Genomic DNA, 24007 nt, shown 5'->3' with positions numbered 1-24007 from the left:
TTTAATTATTTTTTTAAAGTGTGTTATCCTGTAATATTCACTATACTAAAAAGAGTAATATGTAACTTTCAATTGATTTAAAAAAAAATGTGACACATTTTCATTGAACATTTACATTTTTATTTTTAATAAAAAAAATATTGTGCCATCTTTTAAAATGTAGATTGTGGACATGACTGCTTTACCCGATTGGATGCAGGACTGTACTCTATATATAATATACTGTATACTACATGGTCAAAAGTAACGGGACATCGAGTATTTCTTAATCAGTTAAACGATTATCCTGAGCGATTATCCTGTGGTGTGCGGAGTGTTAAGAAGGATTTTTCCTCCCTGAATTGCTTAGAAAACAGTAGGTGGCTGTTCAATATTTCGGAATATTTAAAAAAAATATATTTTTATGTTTTCCTCGTCATCTGCAAGGTCTCTCAAATTTTCCTAAATAATGTACACTGTTAAAAATCAGTATATCCGTCCAAACTTTCTTACCGTGACGTTACATGACTCCCTATTTGCAGAAGACCCTTTTCCATTCCCAGTGTACCATCTAAGCTCCACAAAGGCATGATTGGATGACTTTTGTGTGGAACTCAGCTAGAACCAGAATGGAGATTGGTGGGCAAATTGTCCAAAAGTCCAAAATCTTGTTGAAAGTCGTTATCAGAAGACTGAAAGGTGTTCCAGTGGGAAATGACTGATGTTTTGTGTCAAGCCCAGCCGCCTTATAAACCTTATCTTCACCAAGCAAACATGCTTTTGTTTACTGTTCTTGCCAAAGTTAGTTTTACTAATGAATCAAATCTCAATCCCCCTCTTATCTTTTCCGTGCGTCGCGGTGAAGTGCTGCACATTTTTTTAAATACATTTTCATTTGCGTAATCTTCAGTCGCAAGAGAAAACCCTCAAGCTTTGTTTTGCTGAAATTAATGGACGTGATTTTATTTTATTTTATTTTCCCCCTCGTCCTATTTACTTCTGTGCTTCAGCCTGCGATGGCTCAATGAAGGGGGCAATTTTCCCACCTACATGCATATTAATGGTCACACAAGACAAAGCAGGGATTACGGCACAATCAGTATTCATATTGCTGCTTTGCGTTCTAATGGAACTATGCTGCGTTGTGCGCCCCTCGTGATTCGTAGAGTATAACATGTTGAATCAAATGTAAGGCACGGGCAAAATTCAATCTCAACACTCAGTAATTGGAATCTGCAAACTGGCGAGATTATCAGCAAATGAGCAGACAATGGATACCGCAATTCAATTAGCTGGCACTTTAGGGCGGCACTTTAAGCGGCGGCCGCCGTCCAGCAGGAGCCCAAGACGCCACGTAACGGCGGAGGAACCGAGGGACGGCGGGGAGTCTTGGAGACGTTTGCAGTATTCTTTTAATTACACATCATAAGGTGTCCATTTAGACGTTCAATGACCCGTTTTACGAAGCCGAGCCACCGCGGGAAGCGCGGCGCCCTTGGCAGGGTCGCTCCTGCGGCTGGCCCCGTAGGGGAAGCCTCTCAGCCAAGAGGGAAGGTTTTGGCTTTAACACACAGGCGGGCCCAAGAAAAGTCATTGACGCGCGGAGGCATGCCTCGTCACGGCGCGCAAACGTCCTTGCGCAGCGGCGCGCGGCTCAGACATCATCATTGTGTTGATGACAACATTTATAGCGAATCACGTCTCATGAGGCAGAGGCACGGGAGCCTCTTTATATGCTAAGAACTTAAATCCATCACCATAATCGTCAGGATTAACAGCGTGTAATACACTGACAGGAATAAGGGTACAACAAAAGTCCATTCCAATGCTACTTATTAATAGCACTCCGTATCAGACATTTTCCAGGTCCAAAAAGGTACCGGTTTGTTTCCAAGCTTGTGAAAGTCAAGTTTGAACAGAATAAAAGCAGAACCTTTGAGGGTACCGCCTCACTGACAAGCCAGTGTACCCTTTAGCCCTTTTATCCCTGACGCATCGGCGACACGTCAGTGATAACCTAACCTTACCCTAACCTGCTGGATATTGAGAATTCCAAGTTTTCTGGAAAAAGGGGCAAAAGGACATTTTCTGACCCTTTCATCGTCAAAATAAGCAAAAAAGTCCAGGCAGACATTTTGAGGCTTAGGTGTTAAAGGGTTAACTTCAATTTTATCTGTAGGCTGCTTGTTGAACTCCAAGGTAACTGTTTGTACCGTTTCCCTGGACCAGAAATGTACTGGTATACTCCTAAGGTTATAAAAGCCAAGTTTTAAGGGAATAAAACAGAACTTTTGAGGGTACAATCACATTTATAGGCTGACTTATTGCACTCCAAGGTAAACGTTTGTACACTTTCCTAGGACCGAAAAGTTACCAATATGTTCCAATGCGTGTGCAAATCAAGTCTTAAGAGTAAAAAACCTTTAAGGCAGGGGTGTCAAACTTTTTTTTTTGTTTCGGGTCACATTGGAGGTATGATTTCCCTCAGAGGGCCGTTGGAACAGTGAAACCATATAAATTGTTTAATCATCACCAAAACATATTATTACCATGACACAACAAATTGAGGGATAACTTGTTTTGAAATCAGAAGACAAGGATAATAGCTTGTTCAAGTATTGTTTAAGTTACTCTAGAGGAAGGGTTTGGTTACAGAAAACTGCAATATCTCAACATTATTGTTTATTATTATGACAATTTGGAATTTGGGTACAGATTTTAGCAAAAATTACGGAAGTTGACGAGCATGATTTGTTCAGGCGGGCCACATAAAATGATGTGACGGGCCGCATCTGGCCCCCGGGCCTTGAGTTTGACACCTTTGCTTTAAGGGCACCACACCAGTGACATGACCTTGTACCCCTCTGGTATAATTACAAGTACAGGGCTACTCATTGGCCAAGGCCCAACAATGCACTGGTATGTTCCCAAGCCTGTAAAAGTCAAATCTCAAGGGTATAAAGGCACAACTAGTGAAGGTACAAGCACATTCATAAGGCTCCTGTTTGTAGCAGAAATGTACTGGTATGTATTCCCAAACAATTTTCACTGTATTGGACTAATTATTGGACTGCAACATATACCAAAATGACAAAAGTCAAGGATGGACTTATTTGGGTATCATCCCATAATGTAGCCCGTAGGACTAATTCCTGGAGTCCAAGATAACTGTACTGTACGTGTTCTAGTTACTGTAGAGTTATGTTCTCCAACTGTGAAACTCAAAAGTGTTAGTCTTCTCTACAACATGTTTAAGGTACACGTTGTACATTCAAAGGTGGGCCTTCATCGGTTAAAGCACATTTTCTGTTTCGTAGAGTTGTTCGGCGGCATCTGCGCAAGCCTTGTGTCCAACCATGGATTATTTGTCAGCGCCGTGTGTTCTCCATGAGCACAAATATCGATCCCGTGAGAAGGAAAAAAAAAAAAAAAAAAAAAGAAAAACACATACTTGCATTTGTTTCCCTGCGAGGCCAAGTATTCGCTTTGCAACCTTATTGATCCCCAAGTGCGCTTGCACGCTATATGCGCTAACGCACGTCGCGTGTCCACTGCAGACGGATACGAGAGGAAACGGCCCTCGTTGCTCTTGAACCCACCCTCTGACCGCCGCTTCTCGTGCTGGAAATCATTCATGCTTTTGATACTAACATGTATGTGTTGCCTCCAACAGCCTCATGCATGATGTACAGTTAATGTGGAAAAAACCAAAACTTAAAAACTCCAGCAAAAACTTTTTCAAACTAGTGCTCTGTTGTCATTCATATCAATCGATACTGTATGGAAACCGAAATCGCGAGTTAAAAAAAAATCTTTATTGAAGATACATTTCTTCAGCCAGCCAACTCCAGCTACTTTTTCCGATCACGGTCAAATGATCAAATGAGTGAGTTAAACTGTGACTGCTCGTCCAAATATGGGAGTCGAGCGGAGTATAATACGAAACACGGCGAGTACGACTAATAACCCTGAAATTGCGGAGCCTCCAAGCTCATTGAGGTCACCAGTATGGGAGCCATTCGGCTAACCGGTTGAGAACGGACATGGAAATCACGCGATCAACGAGACCTGCATCAGAGAGACCATCCCGAAATCCATTTAAAGTATTGATTACAGTTACAGTGGACCCCCGCATATTCGCACTTCAGAACCCATGTACTCACTGATTTGCAGGTATTTTTATCACATTTTCTTTCAATTCTTTTCCAATATTTTTTTCATCTTTTTATCTATATTTTTTCCAATTGTTCTTCTGGTTTGTTTATCCCTGCTTATTTAAGAATGGTTCTTATTTAAGAATTTTGGGGGGCTAAAAAATATCCCAGCTAGGCAGGGTACACCCTGAACTGGTTGCCAGCCAATCGCAAGGGCACATATAAACAAACAACCATTCGCATTCACATTCACAGCTACGGGCAATTTCCAATTAACCTACCACGCATGCTTTTGGGATGTGGGAGGAAACCGGAGTGCCCGGAGAAAACCCACGCAGGTTTAAATTGTCTGTTTTTTCCAAATGTTTGACAATTTCATTGTATTTATTGTTTTATTCTGATTGCACAGTGCCCATTAAATAACATTTTCAGAATTTACAGAGAGCTCTTTATCTGGAAAAATTGCATTGGAAGCTTCTCTGTATGCAATCCACAACAGAAGCAATTTGCTGCATGTCTAGTGGTTCCTGTCCTTTGCCCGTGATGACGTACAAAACGACAAAGCAGCTGCCTGCCCACTGTGAGCGCTGCATGGAAGCGAGCCAAGGCCAATAAAGCTCGCAGGTAAACTTGCTAAGAATTGAAAGCGGGTCAGGTGGCAGCCTGAGGAGGGAGGATGAAGAGCGGCGAGGGTGAGGATGAGGAGGGGGAGGAAGACGAGGCCAGCCGGACCACATGTGCTTCCCCGGGAACAGGCGTCACGCCAGGATGCTGACCCGGAGCGCGTGGAGGTCGACTTGGCAGCGAGCTAACGGATTGTGCTCGGCCGCTGACGTGCGGCACAGCGAGCACGCTCACATGTGAGGACCGAAATAGCCGTAAACGCCGCAGCGCTACTGACCTGGCACTTAACACTCGGGATAGGAAATCAGTGGCGGCTTAATCTGTCTGCGAAAACTTTCGAGGACTTGTGTCACAGTACGGCATGTATACATTATACTGTATATCACCAACCAATTGGATGACCGCATGAATCAAGTCGTTAGTGGTTTGAAACCTATGCGTATTGTACTTAATAGCTATATTTAGTTGCAATTTTGCTTTGGGGGTCACTCTAAGGTACCCAGCAGATGGCACTGTGCTGATAAAAAAAAAAGATTATGGTAAATACTGTATAAATGTGTCTCAATTAATTGAAATATCTTGGAAAATGTAATATACACCAGCAGTTCATTTGAAAATGTTTATGTTTGTTTTTGATGAAAATAGCTTACAGTAAGATAGGGCTGGCACGATCAAATCTTTTTAGAATCACTTATTCTCTCGATATTTTGTTGAGTAATCGCCCCTTGCCCCTTTTTAAAAAACAAACAAACAAACACATTTTTAAAGGATTTACAAGAATGTTATTCTCATTTATGAGGGCTGGACTTCTGTCCTTAAACTCCATATGTTGGTATTGAGTGCTATGCCGTAAACTCTACAGAATGTAAGACAACAAAATCAGCCTTTGCTAAACGGTGAGCATTCGCAATTAGCATTAGCGCGCTAGTGATGACCATTTTAGGGAACGTAATTAAAACACACCAAAAAGGGTGGTCCTCTTGGGGACGACCTGCTGCCTGCGGGCACCGTGTTGCTGACCCCTCTTCTGAATTATGAAGACGCACCTGTATATTCTACTGAATACAAGCAAGCACAAATAAGTGAGAGGATGTCCGCTGACTTTCGACCTTGCATTTCTCGATTCTTTTGTGTGAATATCTTCTCCCTAACATGATTTCTCCCAAGCGACAAGTTGTTTCCGTGTAAAGTAAAAGGCACATTTATGTCGATGTCCGCAAAGTGGGACCGGGGAATCACCGCCGCTGTACGAATGTGCTACATTGTCTTGGCTAACCGCGGCAAAGCAACAGCATATGTGTGCGTGTATTTACTACGTGGAGCACTGGCTTTCATCCAACGTGTTCATTCACATCGCATTGACCTCACTCTCTATTTCAAGTCATGAAGTCATCTCCAGTGTTGCACTCCCTGTGAAGCCCGGTGGGGGATTGAGGGGCTTCCATCAGCAATTTGGAGAAAGCGTCTGTAAAGCTGCAGCGACCTTGACGCCCGGCCACAAATCTCTGCTAGTGAGCACTTCTCCTTTGCCGAGATCATTTGTCCACCTCGCAGGTGTGGCATATTCAGATGCGGATTCGGCAGCATTATTATTATTATTATTGCGCAGGTGGGTCTTATGCTACCCGCAATAAAAGGTCACTCTAAAATGTGTAGTTGTACTTTATTTAGAGTGGCCTTTTATTGTGGGCAGCCTAAGGCACGCCTGTGCAATAAATGTGGGACAAATGGCGGTCACACCAGATACTGATTGTTTTTTTTAACCTGCCGGTAAAACTGCACATTTGACTGTGGCCTTTTATTTTGGGCAGCCTAAGGCAAAACTGCAAAACAAGCTGGCTCGTACACAAATTTATCGTGGAAGAATACAACTTTAATGTCGTTATTATATGACTTTTATCGCAGCAAAATATGTCTTTTTTCTCATTTTTTTTTTATTTCCAAAATACAGGCAACTGTTTTATCCGTGTGGCATTTAAGGGTCCACATGGTACTTCCGTTTAATTGTCATTAGGATTTTGAGGGGTCCTTGGAAAGAAACTCTCCCAAAATTTGAGAACCTCTGTCTTACAAAATGAAGTCTGCTGCACTTGGTTATGTCTCAACCCTGGATAAATGTCACTCTGTAGAATCTGAGAAGTTGGCACGGCAGCCGAGACCGATTCAGATCAGCCGATTAGACGGCTCCTCGGTCTGTGGCGCTTGTCAATCACGCTCGCTGCTAATCAAATTAATGACATGGTTCACATGCACCAGCCAATCGCACGGCTAGCTTTTTGATACGCTCGTTTCCGCCAGTGTAATCGCGATAATAAACATGTACATGCGCTGTCGGGGAAAGAGACGTTTTGTCATTAAAGTGTTACTTGGACCTTGGCGGTGGTCTGCGCTCTCCTCGTGCTCGTCTGGTGTTAAATTAGTTTTTGCTGTGCTTACTTATGTGCTTAAATGGTAATGGGTTGTCAATCAAGGGTGCCTCCGCAAGCCTTAGTTCACATGTACATGAGTATTTAAGACATTTTTTCAAAGTATCTCCACCCCAGGGTCAAACAATATCTCAGTCCGTAGTGATGTTATGAGAAACAAAATAGCTGTCCGCATAAAAACACGCTCGTGGGCTGTCAAGTTCTGTTTTAAAGTTGGGATTGGGTTTAAAACCAGCGCTGGGGTTGTATTGTTTTTATTTAAAACCATTCATTTTCCGTAGCGCTTTTTCTCATTAAGTTGCAAGTGAGCTGGAGCCTATCCCAGCTGACTTAATGACCAACAAGCAAGAGCTTTGGGAAAAAGCTGTGATATTGTGTACAGAGAGAGGTCCTCCCACAGTGTAGTGCAGAACGCAGGGCAACACGTCAGCTGAGGGGAGACGTCCACACTGCTGGACGACCGTGTTGACTCGGACGTCTGCTGTAATCACGATCCGAGCTGAATTACAGTCGGGATGAGAAGTGAAGGGAGGGGATGAAACCAGCCGGGCTCGCAAAAAGTTAAACCGAAGGGACAGTGTCCCATTGGCATAATCTCTGCATCGCAACATGGGGAATTTCTCAGACTTCGAAACTCGGAGCCAGTCGGAAAAGGCTTCCATTTCCCGATGAAAGTGCGCAAGCAGTCTGTTGAACCTCCAAACAACAAGCCAGAAGGCACATAGACGGCCGCACGCTCACACACGGACATGTTTATGTGCAACTGTGAAATTGTCTTTCTAAAAATAGACGTAATACTCATAGCGTCCGCGCCACACACAATTGGCATCAACGCTATCGGAGTTGGGGAAAGCGGCGACGTGGCACGGAGACGCTGGTGCTCATCGAGTATGAAAGTCGCCTTTTATAGAGCACACTTAATGATGGAAATGGAACACGGCCAAAGTGCAAGACAATTGCCACCATCAGAGCACGTGCCCAAAAAAGACGCAAATAACATTTTTATTTTTCCCAAAATAAGTCACAATTTTCTGTGAACATTCATCAAATATTAGGATTGTTTTTGTTTGTTTTTATGTAATCTTAATTGCATCATAACTGTGAAGTCTTTTAATAAAACACACTATTTAGGCTCTATTTAATTCTGCAAATACAAAAAGGGATTTTGCATTAAAATAAATGCATTGGGCAAAAAATACATTTACTCAAAAATGTAAATGGTATTTTAGATATTTTACATACAAAAAGTATTTTATTACATTTTTCTGTTTTTATCTTTTTGTTTTAGTTTTCAATTTCTATAATTATTTTTTTAATCAGAATACTAAAGTTTAGTTATATCTAAAATTTTTTGGTAGATATTTTATTTTTAGCTATCTTTAATTGTATTTTGTAAATTTCCAATTCTATATTTTAAAGGTAAAAATATCTATATTATGTTTTTTAAAATATATTTTTGTTATAAAATATTGTGTATTTTTTAAAATTTAATTTTGTGATGTAGTGTACTCTTAAAAAAAAATGTAATGTAAATGTAATGTCATGTAATTATAATGTGTACATACATAACATTACATATATTATTATTCATATATATCTTTTTTTTATTTACATATTATATTCGTACTTTTAAAATAAAATTTCCCTTATTTTAGTTATATTTATATTTTTTATTTGCATTTTTTTTTTTTTTTTATTATTTTTTTAAAAGAGCAGCATGTAAAGGGTAGAACTCAAAAGTAACGAGCTCTTCAGACGAGAGATCCTGACAGTTGGCGCATCTCCAAGCACCAACACTTTCTTTTCTGCTCCAATTACGTAAGCATATTCTTTTGCCGGCAAACTATCTAACGTCTCATCTTTATCGTCCTCCTTTCTGGTGGCCGCGCGCAGTAAGAATAGCAGCGGAAGTAGCCAAAGTGTCCCAGCGCACATGCCGGCGACAAAGCCGTTCGCGTCTGTCTTCCTGCTCTCCTCGATTATGCTTAAAGAACATCTTGCGATGTCTTTTATACTCGCTGCGCGTCCGCCGCCTTGAGTGACGCGGCTGGTAATTTGTTATTATCTGCGAGAAGTAGGGTAGAACGCAAAGGGTGACAAGTGGAACTCGGCCGTACTTTATTGCTGGTTTTTCTTCGGGGCAGTCAGGCGGCAGCGTCTAATTCAAAAGGAGGCCATTGTGGGCTTCCGAGGCCTGAGGGACTCGGGGAGGAACGCCATGCTTAGAACACGCAGCCTCTTTTCCAAAAAAGAACATTCTTGCTATAATAAGCTCTTTTAGTTCAACAATACACCATCGACAACACATTAGTTCATTTTTACGACGGTCCTCGACATTTTGTGGTTTTGAGGTTACGAACGGCGCGATAAACTAGTTTGCGCAGCGGCGTGAGAATATGTGGTCAGCCTCAGTTATCGGCGTACTTGGTGTTTTTCATTTGTTTTCGATTTCTTCAGTAAAATATGCGTACATTGAATCCCCCCGTGTTCGCGGTTCAGCATTTGCGTATTTACCTCGTGCAGATTTTTTTTTTTAGGAACCTATCTTCCATTATTTGCTATTTTTGTGGTACTGTATAAGCCATGTCTAATATAAAAATAAAAAAATGACCTTTTTGGGTGGGCATCAATTACTCTGAGATTGTTGCTGATTGCGACGGGGCTCTGACCCTAATACTGTAATAATGACTTTTTTTCTGCGTGTACGTAGGTTGGTGATAGACCACCACCAGACAAGATCAGTCCCAAAACAACTTGGGTGGTATAGTTTTCCTTTTAGGGGTTGACTTTAACGCAAACACAGTGTTAGGGTGGCACTGCCCCCTCCCCCCGTCCACCCCTATAACCGCCACTGCCACACATGACTGACTATACTGTATGTCCACCGACAATCGGAATCATAAATATTGACCAGGTTCAACATTTCTGCTCAAATCTGGCCCAATTGTCAGATTTGAGTGTAGATTTGCGAAACTTGACATTTCTCTTCCATCAATGTCAAATCCAATGATGGCGGAGATTGATAGCTCTTGTATTCTACAATGTGAAAGTCAAATTAAATCGCCATCCAATGACAAAGCAAATACAGATGTAATATCAGCTGTCAAAGTCAGCGCAGCCGCTCCCGCAAAGATTCAATTAAGAACCGAAGCGCGCCATCCTTCATTCCCAAGCACCGCTGTCATCAGCGCCGTCGGCGGACCTGAATGCAAACTGTGATTCTGACTTTTCCCGTGGCCCGGCATCTTTAATGGCCGTTATTATGCGAGCTTACATTCAGTGCCCAGTTTGAGTAGAATCGCCCAAAGCTGCCCTCCAAACTTTTTTCTAAGGACAACAACCAAGTGAATGAGTAAATTCCCAGTAAGGAGTTTTTCACAAACCTTTTCCCTTAATTGGTTTTCGTCATGATAAACATCGTACAAATAATGAAATAAGCTATTCAATTCAGACAGCTTGGAGGGGAAATGATTTTACAATTTATTAACAGCACATTCTTCAAGTTGGTTGTTATCACATTACTGCAATAGCATAATATGCTATTGTGGGATAATATGCCTTTTTGTTACCCCTAGTTTTCATATGATTCAGTTCTCAATTACTTTTATTTATTTTTTTTTTGCCCAAATTTTGTCTGAGCTTTCCTACATCTGCTCACTTTTTGTACAGTTGCAAAAAAATCCGTACCAAACGCATCCCCGCCACTAATTTCCCGGTGTCGAGCCCGGCGCAAAGCTTGCGGAACTTTATCGAGTGTTTTCTTGAGTTAGCGTCATTCCGCGCATTTATCGGAGCTGCTTATTTATTGAGTGCGACTGACCACTAAGCCCTCGGTGTGTTAAAATTTAATTTCTGGAACCGATTATTTGGATTTACATTATTTCCTATGATAAATATTGCATCAGTTTTTAAACGATTATTATTATTATTATTATTATTATTATTTTAATCACGAAACCGAGGTTCCCCTGTATTTTCTGTCACCCTTGTCCTTATTAGCATCAGCGTCTGTCGTAGCTGACTTGGTGAGAGGTGGGTAGGAATACGTTACATTGACTCTTGTTACATTTCAGTAAATTTTGGGATAAATTGTACTTGTCAGGGTAGTTTTAATAAATCGTATGTTTCACTTTTACTTGCGTATTTCTGTTTGGGGAAAAAAAATGAAGCTACTTTTGCTCTGTTTGAGCTACGTTCTGCTCTTAAATGGGAGAGAACATGCAAAAGCCTCACTAGAAGGTAGGAGCCGAGATTCAAACCCCTGAACATCATAACTCTGAGGCAGACGTGCCAACCACGAGCTTACCGTGCTGCTTTTTGGAGAATATGTCATTTCTTTTTTTTTCTTTCTGAATCATTTGTTGTACATACTGTAGCTCTGACTCAGTGCTCGTCAAAGCAGAATGGACGCGCCGTTATCTTTTTGGCTGCGATCCCGAGCGAAGTCACCGCGGTGTTCGGCGGATATGGTCGAAACGGGCTTGTGCCGCGGAAAGGACAAGAGGCGTAAGCCCTCCATTGCGCTCCAATCGATGGAATCAGAGGAGAGTTAGAGGACTGTGAGGCCCGCCGAGCGCCCTTTTAAGCCCCGGGAGTTGTTTGCAGAGCTTGTCAAGATGACCGAGTGCCATGAAAGACCTTCTATTTAAGTTTGCCATTAGGCCCCAAAACCGGCTGGGATTAAAATTTCACCGGTGTTGGAAGCTCGAGGTGCGCCGTGTGAGATGAGGCGAAATAAGCAGCGCATTTCGGCCACTGCTAGATGATTCATACGCGGGGTGCGACGTGAAGGGATATGAAATATGGTCCAACGTGAGCGTAGCAGCTGACGAAGTTTAGCATGCGCGGTGGTAAGCGTGTGGATCTTTCGTGCACTGATCGCGAAGAGAACAGCATGCAAGAGGAAGTTGACTTTCCCTTACGATTTAACGGAGAAATAGCACTTTTTCAATAAACATCTTTTCTCAGGCTTATTCATAACATAACATTCATAACATAACTGCTTTTGTCAAAACAGCCCAAGGATCAAGTATTACAGCCCACTTTCTGTGCCTGTTTTGAAGGCGGCGCCTCGTCTCATGCAAACAAGCTGGCCTTCATCCCGCCCACATGCTGCTGGGCCAATGACATGTCCGGCTTTCGTTACCGTGACAACCGTGGGACAGCGCCTGTGCTTTACGACTAGCGAGGCCTTGCGACCTGCTCGTTCCGGTTTGCGTGCCTCGGCCACCTGTGGGCAGTATAAGAAAGAACGTACAAAACGTTGAATTGTCTTTGTTTAGTTTGACGTAACCTTGTGATGAGAGTGGCAATAAATAGCTTTCAACCTCTGTTTTTTAAAAAAAAGATTTACTAATTCTATCTACCAAACCGCCGCTTGCTGTGAAGCAAGTTGAGTCACCCGCCACCATAAAGTGCTCGTATCTCAAGATTGCGCTCGCAAGTCAAAGCAGAAAATGGGCCGATCGACGGCTCGTATCTCGAAGAACTCAAAATTCGGGTCACTCGTAAATCAAGGCACCGATGTATCCGGTGCTGATGGACGTTTGGCCCATTTCTGCTGCACGCACAGTCGCTGTAAACGTGATAGGAATCCATTCCTGAACGTGGAATTGTTCCTTGCGCGTTTAATGTGAGCCTGCTGATGTGCCGGCCCCCACCCTTCTCTTCCACGGGGGGCGCAGAGTCTCCATCCTCAGGTGATTGCGCCTTATTCTCGCAGCAGTGAACGTGCTCGCTCAGTCACAGTTTGACGACCCCGCCCGTTAATCCATAACAGATTTTAGATTTTAGTGATGAAGTGTCATGACTCGGCAAACGCTACGCTTCTTTGGATGCTAAGTCATGTGATTGCGAATAGAAAATGACTTTGAAAATGAATAGAAATTGCTACTTTGAATGAATGCATTTTTGTTGTTGTAGACATTACATACTGATGTATAACTTTGTATTGCTTCTGCTCCGTGTTTCTTTCTGTTACTTTGTAAGTATTTCATTTTTCATTATTTCATGTAACTCTCCTCGTCGGGAAGTCAATCAAACGAATGGCGCAAACTCGTATGTTCGGTTTGACGTCATGTTTCCCTTAGCCTGCCCGCGTGGGATGCGGAGCGTCAACAAAGCTGCGGCGGAGTGTGCAGCAGTGTGCATTATACTCAAGTGTCCTCCTATCGATGCATCTTGCCAAAGTTGATTCATTAAAGGCGTTTGTGTGGAGCTAATGCGGCGAGGGGATGAGAGGGCGGGGCTACAGCACAGCCCAATGCTAGCACCCCATGTGTCTCCGCGTGTTAAGAATTATAACAACATAAAGCAACTCTATGTCGTATTGAATGGTTCATGTGTTGAACCTCCCCCCCCTAAGGAATTGATACAAATTCTCATCAATAGCGAACAATGAATGTCGCGGTCTATTTCGATACAATAACCAGCAAGCCGGTGGCTCTAAATGAAGCAATTTTCCGTTTCTGCAGAAACAAACGCCGCCTGACGTTAATTCTCTGCAGCAATCAGTGAGAAGCAGCTTGTTTTTCCAGCTATTTAGTTACGGAATGACACCAAACTCATTGGAATGCTGCACAAACAAGCGGCGGAAATAAAAAATAAAAAAGTTTGTGAATTGGCTTTACTGCTTAATAAGTTGCCAAACGGGAGGCTGGAAAAGATGACTTTAGCAAAGTAAAATGAGAAAAAAAAAAAAGCGAAAATAGAAATGAATCAGAGCTAATCAAGAGGTTTAGGTTGAAACTTTGCAGAAAATCAATACACTGGACTCCATCTTAACAAGGCAAATAAATGCCTCGCCTCCCATTTCTCATCATTGGTTACTAACTGCAATAATCTGAGACTCTGGTGTTCACACATGAATGTTAAAACGTTAACCGCTGAGCCCATTTGATCTCTCTTGCCAACCAAAACAGCAGCACTTGAAGCACAGAAGATATGATGAAAGGATTCAAGAGTTCGCGTGTCATGATTTATTGCTGCAATCCAATTGATTGTGCTGCTCCTTCTGATGTGCCTGCTTTGGCCACCGGGAGGCAGTGGAATACTGTAGAGGAATGCAGACACAAACGAAGAAGATTAGACTTCTTCTTCTATGACTAATGTAAGTGACTCTGTAAGATGTTGTAATGTTTTCGTAGAGGACCTATCAGTAATGTTACCTTATCTGTCTAAATGTGTTGCTCCACTGTTTGTGTTAAAAGTTTGTTGCTTCTAAAACCGCAACTATCAACGTTAAACATTTGTATGTCAATGGTGTTTTGCGTTGTTTGTTAGCATTAAGCTAAACGGAATTTTTAAGGCAAAGCAAAGTTGTTTTAAATACACGATGTGTCATCCTCTTTGTTTTATGTTTTAGTTTGACCGTAAATGTCAACTGGGCGTGGCAATAAATAGCTCGAAGCCTCTTTTTTGATGAATTCTTCAATATTTGCCAAACTGCTGCCCATTGTGAAGTGAGCTGAATTCAGTTCACCGCCACCGTACGGTGCTCGTAACTCAAGTTTACACTCACAAGTCAAAGCAAAAAATCTGCCGAGTGACGGCTCGCATCTCAATGCACCACTATATTCCCCAAAATTCCATTTATACAAATAAAGGCCTCACGTAACCAATACACGCCTCCTTTCACCTACAGTTGAGTGAATAAACTCCCCTGATGAAACTCTATTTACTATTAGAAGCTGCACTGTTTTATTCATAATGTCTGTTTTGAATTGAAAATGTGTTGCCGTGCTACAATTTACAGAACACTCGTTTGCCATTTAATCTTGAAAGCTACTTTAAATCCACGCAACTGCAAACCTGCAAGTTGTTTCCGACACTTCTTTATATTCATAATCCCATGAAATCTTTATCGCCCGCATTAGCATGCAGCAATAGCTTGAGTGTGAAATAAAAGATTCGGCGTTGTTAGCTTCGTGTCGACTCCCTGGTGAAGAGATGTTATTAATCTGGTGCTACTGCACATGGATACGGTATTTATTCATTATTACTGCAACATAATACTTCTAGGCATTGGTTGACACACTGGACTGTAGCCACCATAAAACCACATTATGCAGACGTTCAAAGTGATTGATAATGTAGGCAATACGGTCAAAATTGTGAGGCTTTGTTTATTTGTTATCCCTGCAGTTCGAGGCGAGCGAGGGGAGATTTAGTGACTCTGGTTCCCGCAAAAAGGTGTTAACACTGCGAGAGTGCTGCTGTCTGATCGCATTGTCTCCGTGGATCCACACAGCCTGTAGTGTAGCAGCATGCGGCGCGGTATTGTTGAGCAGCTCGCAACAGGATTTGCCAGAATCCACTTGGGACGACGGCTCATTTGCCACCGATGGAAATTATTATTATTCTTTGTCTGGCTTCGGTTTGAGCAGAAAAGCTCCGTCACACGTGTGATCCGTGCATATCATTTTATCACGGTTGCTCGCGAAATGGTGCAAATTCATCCGGCTGCCATGCCTCCATATTGTCCATTTTAGATTGAACGGATTGGAAAAAGAACTCTCGGATGTTCTTGCATGTTCTCCCTGTGCTTGTGTTTTTCCGGGTACTCCGGCTTCCTCCCACATTCCCAAAAATATGCATTTTAGGTTCAATTGTCCCAAGGTGCGCATGTGAGCAATATATTGCACCAAGTCAGCCGAGATAGACTCTAGCCTAACCCTAACCCTAACGCTAGCCTACCCTAGCCCTAAACCTTATGAGGATAAGTAGCATAGACAATGAACCGGTAGATGGACTTGTTGCTTGGCAGAGTTCATTGGGCTCAAGCACAAGTGCCCTATAAGCCAATATCATAATGCCAAATGCTAGTATTCGCCCACTTGGCTAATTGAATGCCAAATGTATCTGATAAAAAGCTGCTGACACTGTCTGTATGAGTTCTCTGGCCCGCAGTCACGCCGCCTTTGTGGACGCAGCGTTTCCCGCTTCCCGCAACGCGAGGCCCTCGAACGTCGCTCCCCCTCAGCGTACCGCTCGCATTAGCAAAGTAGGATAATAAATGACGCGTTCCCCTGAACGGCCATTAGTAAAGCATATCTTTTCACAGCCTCGGCTGTCTCACACACACACACACACACACAGGCACACACAAAAACTCCCATGGTGCCTTGCACCTTTTTTTCCTCCGCCTCACATTTGTCTCTGTCCTTTCTCGTTTGCGCTGCTGTTCACGTCGTGACTTGTTTAGAACATGACACGTATGCGACGGCAATGAAATGCATCACACCCGTAGGAGTCGCGCATTTATTCGAGATTGGATTGGATTAGACTGGATTCTACAGTAGTTGCAATGCTGCGGAACTGCACGAGCATCATATTTGGCTACATACGTGCAGAATATTAGAAACAGCTGTCAGTAAGATGCCGGTCACTTCAACACCACTGCAAACTAGAACAGCATACTGTACATGTTATTATTATTATGTACAAAATAAAAATACACTGTTTTGCATAACACGACAGCTACTGTTCACTACATCTATGCGTATAGGAATGGAATATTTTACACACTTGCTCATAAATAGATGATAACATAGCAGTATTTTACTTCGACTTCATTTTTTTACGCCGTCAGATGTTGAATTTAGGCTCTGTGCCATCCATTACCTCCTGGAAGACTCGTCCCCATTCTCCAGAAGGCAAAACAAAGCCATAAAAATCAATCTCTCGCCTCAAATGTGTGGATACGGCACCACGCCCGGGTGTCGCTTTAAATGATAATCCTGAAAAGATCTTTGTGAAGATTACTTGTGGCCTGTATGGACGCTGAATATTTTGATATGCTTTGGTTTTTGTTATTTTTTTGTTGCGCGAATGTATCACCTGCAATTCACTTGTTGCGCTAGTGTGAATACATGTGAGCACGTTCATGCATTATGTCCATTAGAAAACTGAAGCGCGAATCATGTAATAGTCGCTTGTTAATGTCAGTCTGGCTCGACTTTTTCTTTTTTTTTTTTTTTTTTTTTGACCCACATGACCCAACGAAGATGGGATAATGCCAGGTGCGTGTTCACATGACGACGGTGACAATTGGTTTCAACGCAACAGGCAGAAAATAGCTGGTTTTGACATCATGCAGTGACATGGAGAAAACGACAACCACAGGAACAATAAATGTCCCAGAACCCTCGTATCAGGCGTTGTAACAAATAATCCGAAATTCCACTGTTTTTCTCCCTCCGTTCCAACAAGTGCACTTTCAAATAGAATCTTAACAACGACTTTGAATTTTTTTCCTTTTTGTTTTTTTATTTTATTTAATTTTTTTGCTCTGGGATGAATTATTTATAACGGCGAGATTGTTTTTAGAAGCGGGTCGCACTTTTGCAAGCGCATTGTTCATGCCTCCTCGCTGTGTGTCCTTCTACCTGGACGCACGCCAGCCGCCTGAAAGCTGGAATGCTGACATCATCCTTCTCCCGGCGGGGGTGGGTGGGGGGTGGGGGCGGGAGGCGGGGGAGGGGAATCTCAAGCAGAGCGTCCCGCCGTCTCCACTGTGAGCCAGGGAAGCATTTCCTACTCTAGTCACAACTGCATGCTCATATATCAGTAGCATCATTTATAGAATCATGCCGCATAGTCGTACTGTAGTACTACTAGAGTTGCAGTGGTCGTTGTGAGCAAAGTGTCTCCGAGCAATTAAGGAAGCGGAAAATGAATCAAGGCCAGAATACCCCTGAGCGTTTCTTTGAATATATTCGTTTATCCTGGCAATTAGTCTTTATTGAAAAAAAGTGTGATGGGGAAAGCACTTCGGTACGAGCTCGAGAACTGCAACTAATGCCGCCTAAGTCAGCACAATGCAATCTCCCATTTATGTAGTCAGTTGACGCACCAGTGATGTATTGCGGGTATGTTGTTGAGATTATTTCGTTATGATGATGTATCACTATACTTTGTGCCTTATATAATGTTATGATATCGCCATTGGAGGCGTTTGGTCAATAGAGGGCGCTAGGGTGCCGGCCTACCTCTCAGCTGAGCCATCTTGAATATAATAAAAATATTCTAAAATATATGTCTATCTATTTTTAGATGAGAAGGATAAATAGTGTACAGTTAATGATGAGTAAAAGTGTTTTCGTTTAACTTTTGTCACATTTTACGACGCAACTTCCGGTTTGGGCGCCAGATTCTTTAGCCACTCTCGTTAGAAATTTGACATCCCGCCCCCACCCACCCATTACCTTGACGGCGCCTATCAAACTAATGGGATACACGCATCCTGCATACAAATGAAAATGTATACGTATATGATGAATCCGGGAGCGCAAGCATCACAGCGATGACACCGACGCTTGTGTTACCATGGCGACATTCAATCATGAAAAAACACTGGCTCTCTTATTTATAGCTCTATTTTGTGAGTATTATCACAACGATCTAGACCGATACAAATATGGTTGCCATGTAATATGAGCCTGTCAAAACAAGTCTATAAATAAGAGCTAAGGGTGAAATTGACATTGAATTTTTTTTTTTTTTCAATGTCAAAACTGAGAACCCTATGGATTTTGGCACAATATCCGACTCGAGATGACCATTCTCAGCTGATCTTCTCGCTTTTAGCCAATGATTTTTATTTATTTTTTTTACCCCACCCGCAGCAAGAACCCGATTGATTTTACGCGGTATCAGACGGAAGACGGGCAATGCGCCTGAAAGCAAACGTCAACCCCGCACTGATGTTGTCACGTATTTCGCCCACAACTGTCATCCGGTGTTCTTGAAACATCAAGGGACCATTTAAGCAAACGTATTAGATACAAAATAGCAGAGGAGGGTTGAACATCAAATCCACAGATCCTATGATCTCTCTCCTATGAGATTAAACACAGGATGGCCGAAGATGATTTTTCACCTTTCGACTCACGACAACCGTTTAGAGATCATTTGTTTTCAGTCACAAGAAGGCCGAGGCATCTGAGGTAATAGATCACAAACACAGACTGCCCTTCTTGTTTTCCTTTTTCACCGGTGTTAATTGCTAAATCCATCTTCAAAGTTTGAAGGATCCCTTTTTCCAATTGGAACAAGAACACCGATGCGGGACGGACATGAGAGCAAAGATGTTCCTTGTCAGCGCTGCAGCGGTCCAATATTTTCAACAGATCTTCTTCAAACTTGAAACGATTAGTGAGCCATATCGGAGCGAGAAACTCATTGATTTATACCCTTCCCTTTGCTGATTTAGTTACAAAAATATATATCCATAAAAGAAGAGAAAGTGTTTTCAAACAACTGAAAAACAAAAGTAAACAGTCAGAACGCTTGAGGGGGTGAAAGACGAGTACAAGAGAGGGATTTAAGAAATGGAACATTTTCTTTCACAGCCGGCAGACACTGCGGCGTCTTTTGAGGAAGACGAGAACAAGCGACTGTCGCCTCACTGAGTTAAACAGCCGATCTGGAGGACGACGTCTGTCTCCACAAGAGAACCGACTCCAGCGCAACACTTTTTTTGTACGAGCAGTGACGGCTGTCAGCGACGATTTCTCGCCGGCTGACACACGTCCGTCAAGGCCGGTCGGTGATCGACTCGTGGTTGAGTGCGGGGAAGACCGCTCTGCGCCCGAAGAAACATAACGCTAGCGTCGCATTATCTCGGGTTACAGCTTCATTTGTCAACTGTGGATTGAAGCACATAATTGCCAGACAGACATTGCCAGAGGGAAACATGTGCTGACACATGATTGGATAAAGTGGGCTTTGCACATTCCAATTTTTACCGATTGTAAATTTGGAACAGTTATTACATTCATGATTGTTTTCTGAGCAGAACGGGGAGAGCGAGAAAAAAAATCACTTCGAACACAACCCACATCACAGAATAATAACTCATGGTTATTATTTTCTTTAAAGACATCCGACAATCGAGCCTTTGCTGACTTTGATCAGAAAGGGGGTAAAAATCAGGCCCAATTATCGGAACGGGTGTATCCTGCTTAACAAGGTTTTCCGATCAGAGTGAAGAGGAACAATCGCTCATAATTTATCCCATTCCACAAGTTAATCACTCAGAATAATCTTGTGTAGACATCTGATAATCGGACTTTTGCTGACTTGGATTGGAAAAGGGGTAAAAATACTCAAATTACACCCTGTTATCAGTATATGTGTACCCTGCTTAGCACATATGATTGACCATTTTCCAAGCAGATTGGGGAGGAAACATTTGCTTGAACACTTCCCACACTCAGGATAATCTTTCAAAGACATCTGATAATCGGGTTTTTGCTGACTTTGATCGGAAGAGAGGTAAAATTGCTCAAATAAGGCCTAATGATCAATATATGTGTACAAACGCCAACTGTTTTCTGAGCAGAGCGGGGAGGAAAAATCACTGATAAAACCCATCCCACACGAAAGGATAATCACTAAGGATAATCTTTTAGATACATTCAATAATCGCCCATTCACTGGCTGGCTAGGATTGTAAGTGGGGGTATAAATGAGCAAATTAGGCCCAATTACCAATGTGTATACATTGCTTGACATTTGCGATTGTCAGCTGTGACGGATTGCTAAGCAGAACAAGGAGGAAAACAATCACTTCACACATCCCACACCGCAGGCTAATCACTCAGGATAATCTTTTAAAGACATCCAGCAATCAGGCCTTAACTAATTTTGATCGGAAAGCGGAGAAATGCTCAAATTTGGCCCGATCCCTTCAACGTTTCAACAGGATGTTTCGTGGAATTTAGTGGAAAATGACAGTATACAACACGTTAGACGCCGTTATATTCTTACTTTCATTCTGTAACAGGACTGAGATGGTGGATGTGCTGAGTTCAGAATATGATATATTGCTGTAAAGTTTGGGTTTATTAGGTACATCTACCTGTACTGTGAACTGAACAGTTCTAAGGTTGGAGAGTTGAGCCCTAAGTCTTGGCTTTGGCATGGATAGCATGCTGAAGACAAATCGCAGACGAGCCTTTATATTTGAATAAGTTATTCAAAGACACCCCGACCCAACCGGAATTACCCTGGCGCCTATTGTTTAAAAACAGTGTGAAAAGGTCTATCATAAAAAATGAATATCTGCTGCATATGTGCAATGGCCAAAGCCAACTGCTGTAAGCAAAAAGCAGTATTGAAAAAGTCCACGGATGACAATACAGGCAAAGTCGAAAAGTAAGCATTGAACATCCAGCAGAGAGAACTGTGTTTTGCCTCAGAAGCTCAGCACGCGGTGCATGTAGCAGACTATTAAAGCTGCCCCTCAGTCTGTTGTGGTTAGTGCTTCTCGCTCAGTGGGGAGGGTCAGGCCGGGATACAAGTAGAGGAAGAGACGGCAGGTGTGATGCACATCCCTCCGGTGGCGGGACGGCAGCTACACGGAGCCTTCAGCCTCGGGCGCCTCGCGGCGAGGGGCGGCACGACGCCGTCCAAGCGGCCCCGGCGGCGCAACGGCGCGTCCGAGCCGTCAGTATTGCTTGGCCGTGATGCCTTTGTTTACAACTCTTGCTTGTTAAATCGTGCCAGTAAAAACATTCCAGGTGACTTAGGAGGATACGATACAAGGGAGAGGCTCCGCTTCGCCGTGCAACTTTGTCGGTAATGCTGGACATAAAATACAGGTTGAGTGATATGACGTACGTGAAACAGAGTTTGAGGCGCTGTAAACCCAGTGGCCACAACATTAGGTACACCTGCGCCCTCTTATAGGAGGCAAATAAAACATCAGTATCCAGGGAAACACTGAATTGACTAGATTTAGAAGTCACTGGATTTCACATGGATATGTGAACATTTGAAAATGAAGTCTAACATTATGCATAAATGCCACGTTTTCATGGATCAAAATGACCTGTGGGGTAGGGGGCGTCTTCTGCCCCTTGAGAAGCTTTTACGTTGTTTTACAACAACAAAGTTGTAGTTTGGTGTGATTTAATTACCCTGCAAATGTGTGAACTTTGGCATACTTCTTGTGTACATATTATGTTCACATTCAAATTATTTATAGTAGATATATATATATAGAAAACTCTGACAAAGTTTCATTCATATTATTACAAAAATGTCCTCACCCACTAATAGAGAAGGCGGCAACTCCTTGCAGAAAAAGGGTTGTAAAAATATAGATTTTTTTTCAAGAAAATCACATTCAAGTGCACGTGTGTACCTAATGAAGTGAATGTTCATTCATGAATATTGTGGCGTGGATGCAAGTAGTACATAAGAGTGACCCTGAGATTTCTCTTGCGCAGAGCGACTGAGGTTTGAGGCCACCGGCAGGGCACGGCCCTGCGTGTGCCACCAGTGCGTCTGACACATCGGATCCAAGATGGCCGAGAGGGGATGGACTAACTCTCAGGGTACGATGTCCTCGCGGCGCTGTTGACAGTCGTCTGATAACGATAGCCTCTCTGCACCCTCGCATCATGTTCAAACATTTTTTTCTTCCCCCTTTTCTCCTTCCACACCAGTATCACTTGATCCCGTTGAGGTTCAAAGAAGTGGAGCATAGCCACGGCACGACAAATAATGGATTAGAGGGATTAGAGGCGAGCAAACATGGGGGGGGGGGGACACACTCATGTTTTGCATTTTACATAGAAAGAGATAAAGCTTACGATGACAGCGCTTGACGTGTCGAGGAGGCGACGGGCTGAGACAGACGGAGCGTTTCTCCACGTATGTGACCAGCAAAAATCAATTTACAGGAGGTAATTGTTCATTTCCGAAGGTGGAGGAGGGGGCAATGGAAGATTGAGTCTACTCGATTGCACGCAAATGGTGCTAATGGGGACAATGATCCTCCCCCAATGGAGCCAATTATAAGCTTGTTATTCTCACTATTCATAATACTTTGTGTCTTGGTGAGGACAAAATAATAATTCCCCCCCCTCGTTCCAAAGGTAATTAGAAAGGTGAGTGCATCGCCCTGGCGCTAATAAACTTGTCCCAGCCTTTTTCAGTCCAGCTTTAAAGGTTGATAATTCCTGTTTTGACTCATTTTCATGACCCAAGCATGCGGTGCAAAAGCCACACTCACATTGTTTAGTTTATTTTGTCCCTTACTAATTTTAGGACAAGTAAATCAAGATATTGATTGCTATTTGTGTGGAAAGATGGCTAGCAAGTCGGTTCGTTATTTGTTATGATAAAAAAAACATTGTAGTTTGAGGCTACTTTCTCTGAAGCCCCACCCCCAACATGTGATATATTTTTAAAGACACTTATGAGGTTTGTTAAGAGGCAGAGACATGAAGCTACCGATGTCAACGAACAAATTTACGTGAAAACCGCACCCGTGTAATCCCTCCGGCCGTAGTCGCGGGAAGAAAGTCCTATCATGAAAGGCGCAATAACAACAGTGAATCGAAGTGAACGGGAATCACCCATGTGGAATTAAAGTGGAGGCCCTCCCCAGCGTGACAAATGCACAATATCAGAATACAATACCAAATATATACAATAGAATGCTAAACTATATAAATGCACGTATTGGTACTGTATACAATATGTTACAAGAATGCCAATGTACTAGGAAATAAGTCAGTCCACCTCTGCCAAGCCTGTCAGCAAACTTCCAATCAGAAGTGTCGATTAAACGCCGTCAAAGAGCGATCTCCTGTAACAAATTCCATCAAAGTTCATTTTACACTCAATTACGCTTGCTGTGTACTCGCCTGCGACATTGAAGCTGTTTGATTCTGCTGTGTGTTTCTGACTTTCACTTAAACACTTCTTCAGTCTTGCATGGTCCTTGTTGTTTTCTCGCCTAATTGCTCCCTCTTGGTCCTCTCGAATAATCCCATTTTGTGCTCAATTTGAGAGTTCCTTTCTTTTTCTGGA

General features: G+C 42.7%; 1 protein-coding gene across 1 annotated transcript in view; it reads right to left on the bottom strand.

Moving 5' to 3' along the window:
- Positions 1-24007, bottom strand: part of elfn1a (extracellular leucine-rich repeat and fibronectin type III domain containing 1a) — a 69284-nt gene that overhangs the window by 22662 nt on the left and 22615 nt on the right. The gene's annotated exons all lie outside the window — the stretch shown is intronic.

This window comes from Phycodurus eques, chromosome 16, assembly GCF_024500275.1.
Source record: "Phycodurus eques isolate BA_2022a chromosome 16, UOR_Pequ_1.1, whole genome shotgun sequence".
NCBI classification, from domain to species: Eukaryota; Metazoa; Chordata; class Actinopteri; order Syngnathiformes; family Syngnathidae; genus Phycodurus; species Phycodurus eques.
Note: the sequence above shows the minus strand (reverse complement) of the source record. Positions and strands in the feature narration are given on the sequence as shown.